This window comes from Artibeus jamaicensis, unplaced genomic scaffold (assembly GCF_021234435.1).
Source record: "Artibeus jamaicensis isolate MK-2021 breed Jamaican fruit bat unplaced genomic scaffold, CSHL_Jam_final contig_548, whole genome shotgun sequence".
Classification (NCBI taxonomy): domain Eukaryota; kingdom Metazoa; phylum Chordata; class Mammalia; order Chiroptera; family Phyllostomidae; genus Artibeus; species Artibeus jamaicensis.
Window position 1 is genome coordinate 8,286,723 of NW_026521883.1, and position 13,037 is coordinate 8,299,759.

The 13,037-nt window shown below is 39.3% G+C and overlaps 1 protein-coding gene across 8 annotated transcripts in view; it reads left to right on the forward strand.

Annotated features, from left to right (window-relative positions):
- Positions 1-13,037, forward strand: part of DENND4A (DENN domain containing 4A) — a 120,868-nt gene that overhangs the window by 5,834 nt on the left and 101,997 nt on the right. For 7 of the 8 annotated variants that reach the window (XM_037155577.2, XM_037155581.2, XM_037155580.2 and 4 more), the window contains exon 1: positions 8,627-8,890. The exons of the other annotated variant lie outside the window; for it this stretch is intronic. The gene's annotated coding sequence lies outside the window, so the exon portion shown is untranslated. Of the gene's footprint in view, positions 1-8,626; positions 8,891-13,037 lie in introns of those variants that run through there. 8 annotated transcript variants of the gene reach the window in all.

The following is a 13,037-nucleotide window of genomic DNA, read 5'->3' on the forward strand; positions in this document are numbered from 1 at the left end:
GTCTAGTCCACCCATGTGGTTTGGTAAATTCACTCCACCTTTCTTTTTTTTAATTAAAAATTTTTTTTCAGTTACAGTTTATATTCAACATTATTTTGTAGTAGTTTCAGGTGTACAGCATAGTGGTTAGACAGTTATATACTTCACAAAATGTTCCCCCTGATATTTCTAGTACCCACCTGGCACCATTCATAGTTATTGCAATATTATCGACTATATTTCACTTCACCATTGCGATCCTCACTTTCTTTGTTTCAAAAATAAGGATTTCTGGCTTACTTCATGGGAACTTTGGAACACAGAGATCTAGAATCTGATAGGTATTTATGTAGTGTAGAAATCAAAGAATTGGGAGTCTAGAGATCCGGATTCTCCTAATTCTCCTACCACTACCGGATGTATATGATCTCAGAAAAATCACAAGTAGGCAAATGATCACTTATGAGGAAATGAAATGGCACTAGATGATCTGTTTCTTCCCTCCTCAAAAACCCTTTGTTGTAGGTTAGGGAAACATAAAGTCAAGTTTATGAAAGTGTCATTCCCGTAAAGCCATCATGATGTGAGTCAGAAGTTATATTTTTAAATCCATTCCTGATTGCCTGCCCCACCTAAATTGCTCTATAACCCCATCCATGTAGCCCTACCCTTATCCAATTTCCCTACATATTACTGAACTCCACCCTGGGGATTTTTCTTTGTGCCCGACAGCCATTTTTATTACCTTTGGTATTTCAATTCTTGCTCCTAACCTTGTAGCAAACAGAGCCTTACACTGTGTGATCATCAGGAGAATGTGCAAATAGAAGAATATGTTTCTGGTCTCTTTTCACAACTTCACTAATTATCTTTTCTCATGGAGTTTGTCTAAAATGAGCTGTGCCATTATATACTCTCTTCAATCCAACATCGAGAACTCTATGGCTCTCCTCTCTTCTCGGTATCCTCCACTGCCTTCCAGACCGCACTGCACAGGCAGACCTGAGTTTGCCAGCACTGCCCTACCGTGCTATCTCTAAAAGCCTTTCTTCCATTTCAGTTCCAATACATTCAGACAAAAGCCTCATATCACCTTCCTTCTGCTTCTCTTTTAGCATAATTTAAAACTCTGTAGTTACTATTAGGAAGTCTGAATTCTATTAAATCAATAAGGTGATGTTTATGAAATTTTTAAAATGCTGTTAAGTACAACAAACTATGAAAACATATAAGGTTATAAGCAGAGAATGTAGAGGAAGGATATCTGTTTGTGGGAGCTAGTAAAGTGATGCTGACACTGGAGAGCCTAAAATAGCCTTAGGAGCAGCTCTGAAGATCTTTTTGGTTTTGAATTTAAATCTTTATCACTGATAGTTTATTAAGGTATTCTCCAGATTCCGAGAAAGCCAATTGTTAGAGATTTTTCCCTTCTGGGTTAACATTGCCCTTCATAGTACTAGCTTGATATAACTAACCAGTACACCTCTTCGTACACACCTGGTAGGAAAAGGAAGTGCAGTGCTTATGGTTGCAGAGGCTTAATTCCTTTCTCTCATTAAGAGCCTGGCATCCTGAGTCCGAATGCATCCCAAACGAGAGGCTGTTGCCACCGTACTGGTGAGGGGCGGGGGAGGATGAAGCACAGGCCCTAACACCCTGCTCTCCTTAGGTAATATCCAGAGTGGACACAGATGGACTTCTCTGTCAGGAATAGAAAGAAAGGAGAGGAGAAAGCTAGCAACCTCAAACTTTGTCTGAAACAACTGATCATATTTCTTCTTTAGCAAGATCAGCTTGGCAACAAAGGGAGGGATGGATCGAACAGGGAAAGACAGGGAGAAGATAGGGAATCCATTAGTTGACTGCAGCAAAGTTTCAGGTTAAGAAATGTGGGTTTGAACTAGGTCAGTGAGAGTGGAGATGGAGGGGTAAGGAAGGATACAGCTGATGTTAAGTAGGTAATATGAATTGGTCTTGAAGGTTAAGTGTTAAAGAATGAGGGACAAAAGAGGAGCTGATTACTCACAGGTTTTGACTTTTGTGTTGGCGCATGGTGGATACTATTCAAGAAATTAGAGAATATGGGAGAAACAGGTTTGGGGTAAACATAATGAGTTTACCTTTACAAATGTTGAGTTTCAGATACACTTGGTAGTGAGATGTCCGGAGGCAGCGGAATACACAACCCTGAAGCATAAAGATGTGTCTGTCTCCTAGTCTGAAGGATTATATAGAATACAGAAGTATTTTATTTTTAAGTTTTTTCCCCAATCACAGGTGTTTCCTGTTACCAGCAGGTTTCCTGAAGCCTTGACAATAAAAAGGCCTTTCTACCCTTGCAGGATGCATGTCTGAGCCAATCAATACAGAGAAAAGACTTAGGTCCTGGCTGGGTAGCTTGGTTGGTTAGATCATTGTCCCGATAGGCCAAGGCTGTGGGTCTCATTCCTGGTCAGGACACATACAAGAATCAACCGATGAAAATAGTGGAACAACAAACTAATGCTTCTCACTCTCTCTCCCTTTTCTTTCCTCTCTCTCTCTAAAATCAATATATTAAAAGACTAACGGTGCCTGATTTGTTCAGCTTAATGTTTCCCAAACATTCTAGCTATAATAATAGTGCTGAGTACATGAGAAAAGCTGAGTCATATTTCCTGTAAATCAGCACAGATAGCCATCCTTCCAAATTATTTCAATCTTTGGCCACTCCCAAAAAGAGTCGAAGTGCTGAAACAATTTATAAACATCTCCTTCAGTTGAGAGCAATTCGAATACAATCATTACAAAGATTCAGAGTAAAGAAAAAGAAAAAAAAGCTGCTACTTCCTTGTACCATCCCCATACCCCAAATAATGATGCCCTGGCCTTTCATAGTGAGTCTCAGTTCTCTTAGGACTGGTTCAAATTTCATCTGTTTGTCGCTTTCAATCTCCACAATCAGAATTAATCATTTAGCTCCCCCAGGCTCCCCAGCAACAAGTTCATCCATCCACTTTAGAATTTCTAATAGTCTTATTTCTATTAAAGTTACATGCCTGGTGCTTGTCTTTGTTTTCCCTCTGTGCTCAGTATAGTGCTTTGAATATAAATACTGACTGAAGTGAATTTGTTAAAAGTTATAAAAATTGGTTCTGTCATTCTTAAAAAGAACAAGGGCCAGAACTTGATTGTGGTCAATGATAATTAAAAAGATACACTATATAAAAATAATTTTCTTTTTCAGATAAATTAAAAACTAAAAATTGATTTTCGAAGGAATTGTCGAGAGAAGTAAAAGAATTCACTTGAGGAGGATGTTGAGAGGTGATAATTTTCAAATTTGTGAAAAAGTGCTGAGTCAAAGCTATGACTCCTTGACTGGCCACCAAGAGAGTAAAGACAGCCATAGCTCCACTGCCAGAGCCCTCCTGTCCCTGGACACTCCTCTCAAGTATCAGGTTGCAAGTTTATCATTTGCAACATGACATTTCTCACTATTATTCTTGCAAGTTGTTCAGTTCATTTGTCTTTCAAAAGTATTTTGTCAGAGTTTCGTTGAGAAAGAAATTGATAATTTGACAGCATTGCTAATAAATTTCAATTCGTGGGTTAAATATGCTGGAATGCCATTCTAACATTATTTCACAATGAATAGAATTTGGCAACAGGTCTTCTGTTTTGGGACAGATCCAAAGAGTTTCTAAAGGACCAGAAATGCCTGATGGAAGGCTTTTTCACCCATAAGGAAGCCCCAAGGAATAGGTATCAAGAACTGCTTTATGGAAGGCTCCAGGTTTTTATTTAAGGATGTGGGAAATTTCTGGCATAACAATTAAGGTGAATAGATTTCACAGGTGGAGAGGATTAGGCTGTACAACAGCTTGAGCTTCCAGTACTTTAAACTATTACTGGTTTCATACATTTCCTTTCATGCATTGTTCAAACCACAGTATTTAAAAATAACTTCTGGGAAATAGCCATATAGAGTTCCAAGTGTAAAAGATGACATACTTTCAAAAATGGCATGGAGCCCAAATTTCTAAGGCATATTTATCTATCTGGATTGTATCTGCATGGTTGAGCTCCCTCACCCAAATCTCATTTAGGTTTTTTAAAAAATATATTTTATTGATTATGCCATTACAGTTCTATTCCCCCCTTCATTCCGCTCCCCCTGCACCTCCCACTATTCCCCCTCTTTCATTTATGACCACATGTCTCAAGCTCTTTAGATTCTATATTTCCCATACTATTCTTGCCCTCCCCCCTATTTTCTACCTACCATCTATGCTACTTATTTTCTGTACCTTCTCCCCTCTTCTCCTTCTCCCACTCCCCTGTTGCTAACCCTTCATGTGATCTTCATTTCTATGGCTCTGCTCCTGTGACTATAGTGACATATGCCTGGATGTTGAGAGGACTTATGAAATGACTCTTAAGGATTCTGAGCTACTTAATAGCCCTTCCTAAGCATGCAATAAGGTATTGCTTATTGTTTTCTAAAGGTTTTTAATGTTTTTTTCTAGAAAGTGTTTTCTTTAAGATAAAAAACTCTTCAAGCCTTTACAACTTTTGAAACGTTTTAGAATCCCATCCTGTAAACTATGCTTATAACTATGTTTACAATATTTTAATTGTTATGTTGTAACATAGATGAAAATATTTGAATCTTTTTTGCCAATTCAAAGTGGTTTTTTTTGTTGCTAGTCAAATATTTTGATACACCAAGCTACTCATCAAAGAGGAATTGATCTGGTAGGTATTCCAGCAACTAAAACTAATGAAAGGCTAAATCTGCATCCAATGTGGAAAGAATGGGAGGTTCCCAACTGGAATCTCCAACTTTTCTTTTACAGCTTTGTAGAGATATAATTGACATTCAGAGGACACGTATTTAAAGTATGCAACTTGATAAGTTTGACATACGTACACACCAGTGAAATCACTATTCTCTAGATAGTGGACATATCCCTTTTCCCCAAAAGTTTCCTTGTGCCCTTTTGGGCCATTACCCCTCCCTTGCAATCTCTGACTGATTATCGCTGTGCCCTCGTGTTGTGTTTAAAAATAATGTGGATGACATAGACTAAAGAGGGGGAAGGGTCCAGCCTGAAAAAGAAATTTAGTTTGTTTAATGGAGTTAAAATACAGCATCTAGGATGTATTTAAAAAACAAAAAAGTTATCAAATCAGTATTTTCAGGTTAAAATCTTGATCTTTTGAACTTCATGACTTTATGGAATGCTTGGTTATTTGAAACATGGCAAAAAAAACCAACAACCATGCTTTCTTCTTTCCTGTCCTTTTCTATTTTGTTGTTCACAAGAGTGATTTTTTAAAATTAAATTATTCAGAGATAAAATTACTTATTATCATTTTTAAATCTTTATCCAAGGATTCGTTTTGTTGATTTTAGAGAGAGGAAGGGAGAGAGAGAGAGAGAGAGAGAGAGAGAATGAGGGAAACATCACTGTGAGAGAGAAACATCAAGTGGTTGCCTCCCTATGCTGCCCAACTGGGAACTGAAGCTGCAACATTTGATGTATGGAATGATGCTCCAACCATCTAAGCCACATAGCCAGGGCTGAAATCACTTATTTTTATTCTTATTGTTGTTCAGTTACAGTTGTCCCACCTTTTTACCCATTGCTCTCTCCCTACCCTGCCCTTCCCCCACTCCCACAGTCAATCCCCCCATGAGTCCATGCCATGAGTCCTCTATTCATGTTTCTGTGCTGGCCCCTTCCCCTTCTTTCCCCTGTCTTCCCCCTCCCCACTCTCCTCTGGTCACTGTCAGTTTGTTCTTTATTTCCAAGTCTTTGGTTCTATTTTGCTCATTTGTTTTGTTGACTAGATTACACTTATAGGTGAGATCATATGATATCTGTCTTTCACTGCCTGGCTTATTTCACTTATCATAATGCTTTCCAGTTCCATCATACTGTCACAAAGGGAAGGAGTTGCCTTCTTCTTTCTGCTGTGTAGTATTCTATCGTATAAATGTACCATAGTTTTTTGATCCACTCATTTACTGATGGGCACTTAAGCTGTTTCCAGCACTTGGCTATTATAAATTTAAGTCTTTTATCCATCTTGAGTTTATACTGATGTATAGTGTAAGTTGGTGGTTTAGTTTCATTTTTTAACAAGTACTTGTCCAGATATCCCAACACCATTTATTGAAAAGGTGATTTTTACTCCATTTTATATTCCTGCTCCCTTTGTCAAATATTAACTGACCGTATTGACATGGGTTTATTTCTGGGCTCTCTATTCTGTTCCCTTGGTTTATGCATCTGTTCTTATGCCAGTACCAGACTATTGATTACAGTGGCCTTGAAATCACTTATTTTTAAATGAAAATTAATAGCATTAAAAAGATATGCCTTTAGAGTAATTGTACATAAATGGAAGAAGAGATTGTCTGAACAATTTTGGAGCATACATTTACAAGACCATAGAGCATATTTTATTGTCATGAAACACAGTTTTTAAGTGCTAAAAATTGATCCTATATTAGTATGACATATTAAGCATCCAAGCTAAAAACTTACACTAATACTTATTTCTTGGTGGTGGTTTCAAACTTACATGGTATGGTCCATTGAACCCTTCAGTGGGAGCAAATAATTCTATTAATCACCAAGACTATTTACCATTTGGGGGGGCTGGGTACAGTGTACTAACTGGGGGTGAGGGTATAGGGGAGTAAATGGTGATGGAAGGAGACTTGACTTGGGGTGGTGAACACACAATACAGTGTACAGATGATGTGTTGTGGAATTGTGCACCTGAAACCTGTATATTTTTGTTAACCACCATCACCACAGTAAGTTCAATAAAAATGAATAAATAGGTGTATATATATAATTTAAAAAACTACACATCTATAACAGTTAGTATTCTTTTCCCTAGTAGCACATGGTGAGAAAATTAGCAAGAATGACTGGTTTGGATTACTGCTTGTAACCAATAAAAAAAGTACTTATCAAACAGCACTGATTAGGCAAAGATACATGACATCAACATAACATACAAAATACTTAAAACAACTTATGTTATTTAACAATTTTCATTGACAGTAGTATTTTTCTGTCGTCTTATGTGACACACACATTTTTAAAACAAGGTAACTGAAGATCAGAGCACATAATTTGACCTACTTAGTATTGAAGAGGCTCAACCCCAGGTTTTTAATAATTTTTTTTGGTTGTTTGCTTTGTCAAGTAGCAAATATCACTGTTCCCAACTCCCTTGCTCTAACAGTCAGTCATTCCCTGCCTTTCAATGGCTTTCCGTTGCAATTACAAAAAACTCCGGTCTTGTTTCTTCTATGTCTCCTGTGCCCTATGCGAACAAGTGCTCACTCACCTCTCCAGTCCGGTGCCAGGTCCCTCTCTGCACTACGCATTCCCCAGCATCGGACTCCACTTAGTTTCAACAACCAAGCTCCTTCCTACCACAGGTTCTTTGCACAACCATTCTTTCCTGCCTTAAGTATTCCCTCTTCATTTTTCAAATTATTGGCTCCTTTTCATCCTTCAGATGGTCCTTTTCTCACCACTGTTTTTTTTTACTGTCTTGTTATTTGATCGCCCAGATTCTGTTCATAACTTTTGTACCACGTTTCCCCCCCAAATGTGAAGTATTTGTTGTCCCTCTTTCTCCCACCAGACTGTCAGCTCCAAGAAGGTAGACCTTTTCTGTTTCTCTTGCCACTGTGTCCCCTCAGTGTTTGTTTGATTCAATGGATGTTTGTTGATTGACTGAATGAATACAGCAATGGAAGTTATAAAGATAAGAAATTGAGCTATAAACTTGGTTAGTGAAAGAGATTAATGCCTACTTTGTGCAATTTAGGAAAACTGACTTGAAATCAGAGGGATTTTTAGGGTCCTGTTTCTTCCTTCATTCGTCCATGGAATGCTATCTAACACTTACTACTTTCGGCACTATGCCAAGCACTTCACATGTATTGGAGAATTTAACCCTCGGAATGACACTGTAGCAACAATCAAGCTTCATTTTGCTCATTTTTCTGAGGCAAGTTGCCAAAACCCACTCATTGTGGAGCCATAGCCAGGTTTAAATAGGCCATATCCCATTAATTCAATGTAACCTACACCCCTTCAGTCAACAATAGGTGTTTTATCTGCACACTTTTCAGAGAACCCCACTGAGAATCCCCCATTTTACCTGACCTTCAGTATCGTGGGACCCAAACCTACTAGTTGGCTAACCCCCTTAGGGGGTTTCCTGGGGAATCTAAGGGCCCTCGGTGGAGGAGCAGCCTCTCAGCAGACACGCGGAGATCTGGCTAGGCACTGTCTGGACTCCCCGGGCTTCTGCGGAGAAGGGAGGAACAGGGAGGGCCAACAGGTCAGTTGGCCCAAGACGGATCTTTGACCCCCCGGGTGGTGAAAGCAGAAGGAAAGGTGCGTCTCAGCCAAGCCCGCTTCAGGCTGGGGATCACCCGACCCGAGGGGGAACCACAGCGTATTTCCCCAACACCACTTCGCGTCACCGGCTGAGCACCGCCTACTTTTTACGCAATCTGTCTCAAGGGCTATGACTCCGCCCCTATGGCCAGACCTGATCCGCGATTGGCCCTTGAGGACTGCGATTACCGCCCCAGCCCTTGCCGTCACTGCCAAGATGGCGCTCGTCGCGGCGGCAGCGGCATCCGAGGCTGGAATCAGAGGAGGCGGAGGCAGCAGCGGCCACAAGGGGAGGGGGAGTCCCCTCTGACTGAGACGGCAGGCCTGGGCGGGCGGGGGTGCCACGCAGGGCGGAGCGCTGGGTTGGGGATGAGCTAAGCAGACTCAGAGCGCCGCTGCATTCAGCCCCTCGTGTCCCGCCACCCCTCGTGTGGGAACCGGGCACCGCTCTCCAAGCTCGACCCGCTGCTCGCCAAGGAGCTAGCAGTGAGGTGAGTGCGGGGGCGGCAACGCAGACAGCGGTGGCATTCGTAGCTGTCACGGCCCGGAGCCGTGCGGGATTGGGGCGGCAGGGCTCAGAAAGGTGGCAAGGATGGCCACGATCTGCCCCCAGGGGCTTCTCAGAGACCAGCAGTGTTCCGCGGGCTTGGTCCGCTCTGGGATGGCGGAGCCGTGCCGAGAGTAGCACCCGCGCCTCTGCGTCGGACGCATGGGGGTCTCCAGTGTTTCTATTCCAGGCTGGCCTGGGGCTGTTGTTGTTGGGAGGTGGGGGTGGGGACGGGGGCTGTGGAAGAGGAGGTCCTGCAGCTGGGATTTTGACATGTCGATTACGTAAGACGGAGGTGGCCTCCGGGAATCCCACCTGCTCGGTATTTTAAACCTGCGGCAGCGGGAGCCTGGCGTGGACCTAGAGGCCCGATCTCCCCACTGGGGGTCTGCTTAGTCTACCCCGGCCAGCGGGAGCTAGGTCAGCCTCCAAGTTGGCCAATTTCCCACCTTCCAGTCTTTTTTTTTTTTTTTTGCGGGGGTGGGGGGGTCGAAACGATTTCTGGTGGCCACCATTCCCTTTGAAGTTTATCTTGTTCTGGAGGGAGGAGAAAGAAAAACCTAAAACTGGGTCGCAGTGACAGCTTTTCATTATCGTGCTTTTAAATGACAGATATGCGGGAAGATTTTTGTTATTGTCTCAGTGTGCTTTTAATGCAAATGTATGGTTACGCCTGGAGTCCTAGAGAAGGGTTTTTGTTTTACAGGACAGTTATTTCTTGTTTGCAACAGCAGGAAAGGCTATCAGTCAACAGGCTTGTATTTATTTAGGGAGAAAACGCGTGTCAGCCATCTAGAGATCCATGAGGGCACAAATTGTGTTACTCCGTGAATATGTTATTCTTGAAAATGTATTCAACAGTAATGAAAATAGTAGCCCAAATTTTAAAAAGCAATTTTGCAAGATTACAAGCTGTTAATTGGTGTTTATAGTCTCTTCTGATTGCTCTAGTCTTGGTGGAAAGAGGCGGAGACACCTGTAAACAGCGTAGCCCAGGTTACACTAATCTATTGTAGTACAGTTGAGGTTATTGTAAAAGTCAGTCTCTGGGAGACCTCAGGTTAGATAATGAATAAGGACTCTTGGGCAAATTATTCAGTTTATGTTTAGAGTAGATAGTTCTGAGATTCAGTTTTTGAAACTTACGTATACAGAATTTCTAAGCCATTTGAACACTGAACTTACAATGAAACAAAAGATTATATTTGGCTTCTTTTATAAAAACTTTGTTTTATTTTGGCCAGAATTAAACAGTTTGGGCAACTTTTACATCATTTTCACAATTTCCCTTTAAATGGCAGCTTTCAGTAGGAGTTCAGAATAGCATATACCATCATCATTATATATACTATGTTACATAATTTTCTTTTTCTGAATGATTAAACAGGCCTACCTCATTGTGGAATTTTATAAGAATGTACTTGTTAGCGGAGTTAACAGATCTTCACGCAAGCCCACTACTGGAAATAAATATGAGTAACTTTTGGCCTAAAATTTGAATTTATGTACACAAATTTACAATTTTGAAAATTGGTGGAGCAATATACATTTTCCAATTGTGCGAGAGTGCCAGGAAGCTGATGCTGATTTGTACTGAACTTTTCTGCATGAATTACTACTGGCTTAGTTATTGATTATTAAACTTCTGGAGCTGTTGACCTATCTATGGCAGTTTTAATATTTGGAATAATTAGGAGGCTATAAAAAGGAGTAGATCAAGTTTATGGCATTTATTAACTTATTCAGTCAATATAAAAATCATAGCAGAATTGTAAAAGAAAAATTATTTTATTAAATGACATTAGTTACATTATCTTTTTTGTTTGCAATTATTTTTCTAAGAAGTCCACTTACTGTGAAAGCCTAAATTTAAGCACTGATAGAGAGAGATTTTGATATATTACCAATCTGTGCTATTCCTATTTAAATTGATGGTTTATTATTCTAAGTGGAAAACAGAATTGGCTTTAGCAGGAAAATTGACCTTTTTTCCCTCGCCAATGTCAGAGACGTTGTGGGACTTTCTTCTTTCCTACCAGATGTGGAAGAAGAGAATGACTGAAGAAAAGTTGACAAAAATGTCTTCCTTTCTACGCTTCTTTGTTTGTTTTTTTTAATGCTTTTGATTATTACTTGGTAGAATTTGTGGGTTACAGAAAAGTCGAGCACTCCATACTTTATTACAGTATATCATAGTTAGCACTTTGAGTCCTAAAATAGCAGTGTAGAACTTTATACATAGGGAAGGGTTAATTTATGTAGTGTGTTACTATAACAGTGAAATCTTGTACAGTCAAAATGCCATATAGTAGAGGGATAGTGAAATTAAGGATAATCCATGTGATGGATGCAGTAATTAAAAGTCATATATTAAAAATATTTACTGACCTTAGAAAGTCTGATATGTTGAGAGAAAGATCAGAATATAAGGAAATATATACTACGTTGTTATGGCATATCACATGTGTGACAAAATGAATGGCAGGAAATACATAAAATATTAAAGATTATGGATGATAGGATTATAAGTAATTTTTATTGTAGTATTTATTGTTGTATGTGTTCTATCTCTTAAATATTACTCTAATAACCACAAAATGATAGTAGCATACTTTTTAGGGTCATTGGAGAAAATCCTAAGAATCCCACCTGACCACTGCTTCAATAGAGAAATTATCGTACGATTCATTTTAGCAAAAATAACTCAAAATATGGTGCTTATGCAATATACAATAATGGAAACAGCTAATAATTTAGGTGAAGACATTCTTCTTTTTTTTTTTTTTCATTCTTCTAGTTAATGGTAATAATTTTAAGTATGTGGATGCTGGTGTTAATCAATGCACATTGTTACATTCCAACCTCTCTCCTGTTTGGGTCTTATACCCAAACTGTTCTGTATTGACAGTGCCACCTATTGGTGGATCGCATGATTCAGTCTCTCATTGCTTCATCACTCAGTAGCAGCAGTTTTTGAATGTTTATAAGGTGGCAGGTACAGTTGACTCTGAACAACATGAGGGTAAGGTACGTAGATCCCCTGTGTAATAAAAAATCTGCATATATCTTTTGATTACCAAAACCCAACTACTAATAAATAGCCCACTGTTGATCGGAAGCCTTACCAGTATCGTAGTTGATTAACACATATTTTGTATGTTATATGTATGATATGCTGTATTCTTACAATATAGTAAGAAAAGGCTGTTAGTAAGACTATCATAAGGCAGAGAAAATACATTTACAGTATGTATTGAAAAAAATCTGTGTATAAATGGCCCTGTTCAGTTCACACCTGCTGTTGTTCAAGGGTCAGCTGTACTTTGCCAGTCACTGAGGACACAAAGGTGAATGAGACATGATTTCTGTCCTCAAATTGTGGTTGAGAACACTGTTTTCCTTTGGGCTATCAGGCCATGTTATGTACTCTGCTTTTGCTGTTCTACTGCTCATGGCCTGGCTCTTTAGGCAGTATCTTTCTCCTGTCATTCAAATATCCACTTTTAACTTTCTTTATGGGCAGATATGTTCTGAATTCCTGACAACCAATTTATAAGTACATTTTGAGATATTACATGCTTGTATGTTGGGACATCTTATAGTCACAAAGGCCACATATGTGTTTAACTGTAGATATTGTTATTTGTAAAGTGACAGTTTCTTGGTACCTTCCTCTTCCTCTTTTTAAAAAGCAAACGAGTAGAAAGAACAGAGAAGAGACAAGTTATCAAGAAAAACAAGGTAGAAACATTATCAAGGGAATTTTCCTGCTGGTGCTATTTTCACTAAGAATACTGTCATCAAAATGTGTAAGAGATAATGTTTCTGATATACTTTCAGTATCTCTTTAGATCCATGTAAAAATACATTTTCCATATGTATGTTAGTGTGTGTGTATACATAAACTCATAGGTTAGCTGTTTTTGTTTCCAAATAAAAGCTCAAGTATCGAGGTTGGAAATTTCTTAAATTTCTTTTTATTTATATGTCATAGAAGTATACACTTGAAACCTATCTGATTTTATTAACCAATGTCAGCCTAATAAATTTAATTTAAAAAAGAACAATTTCTTTTTATCTTTGTTGTAATA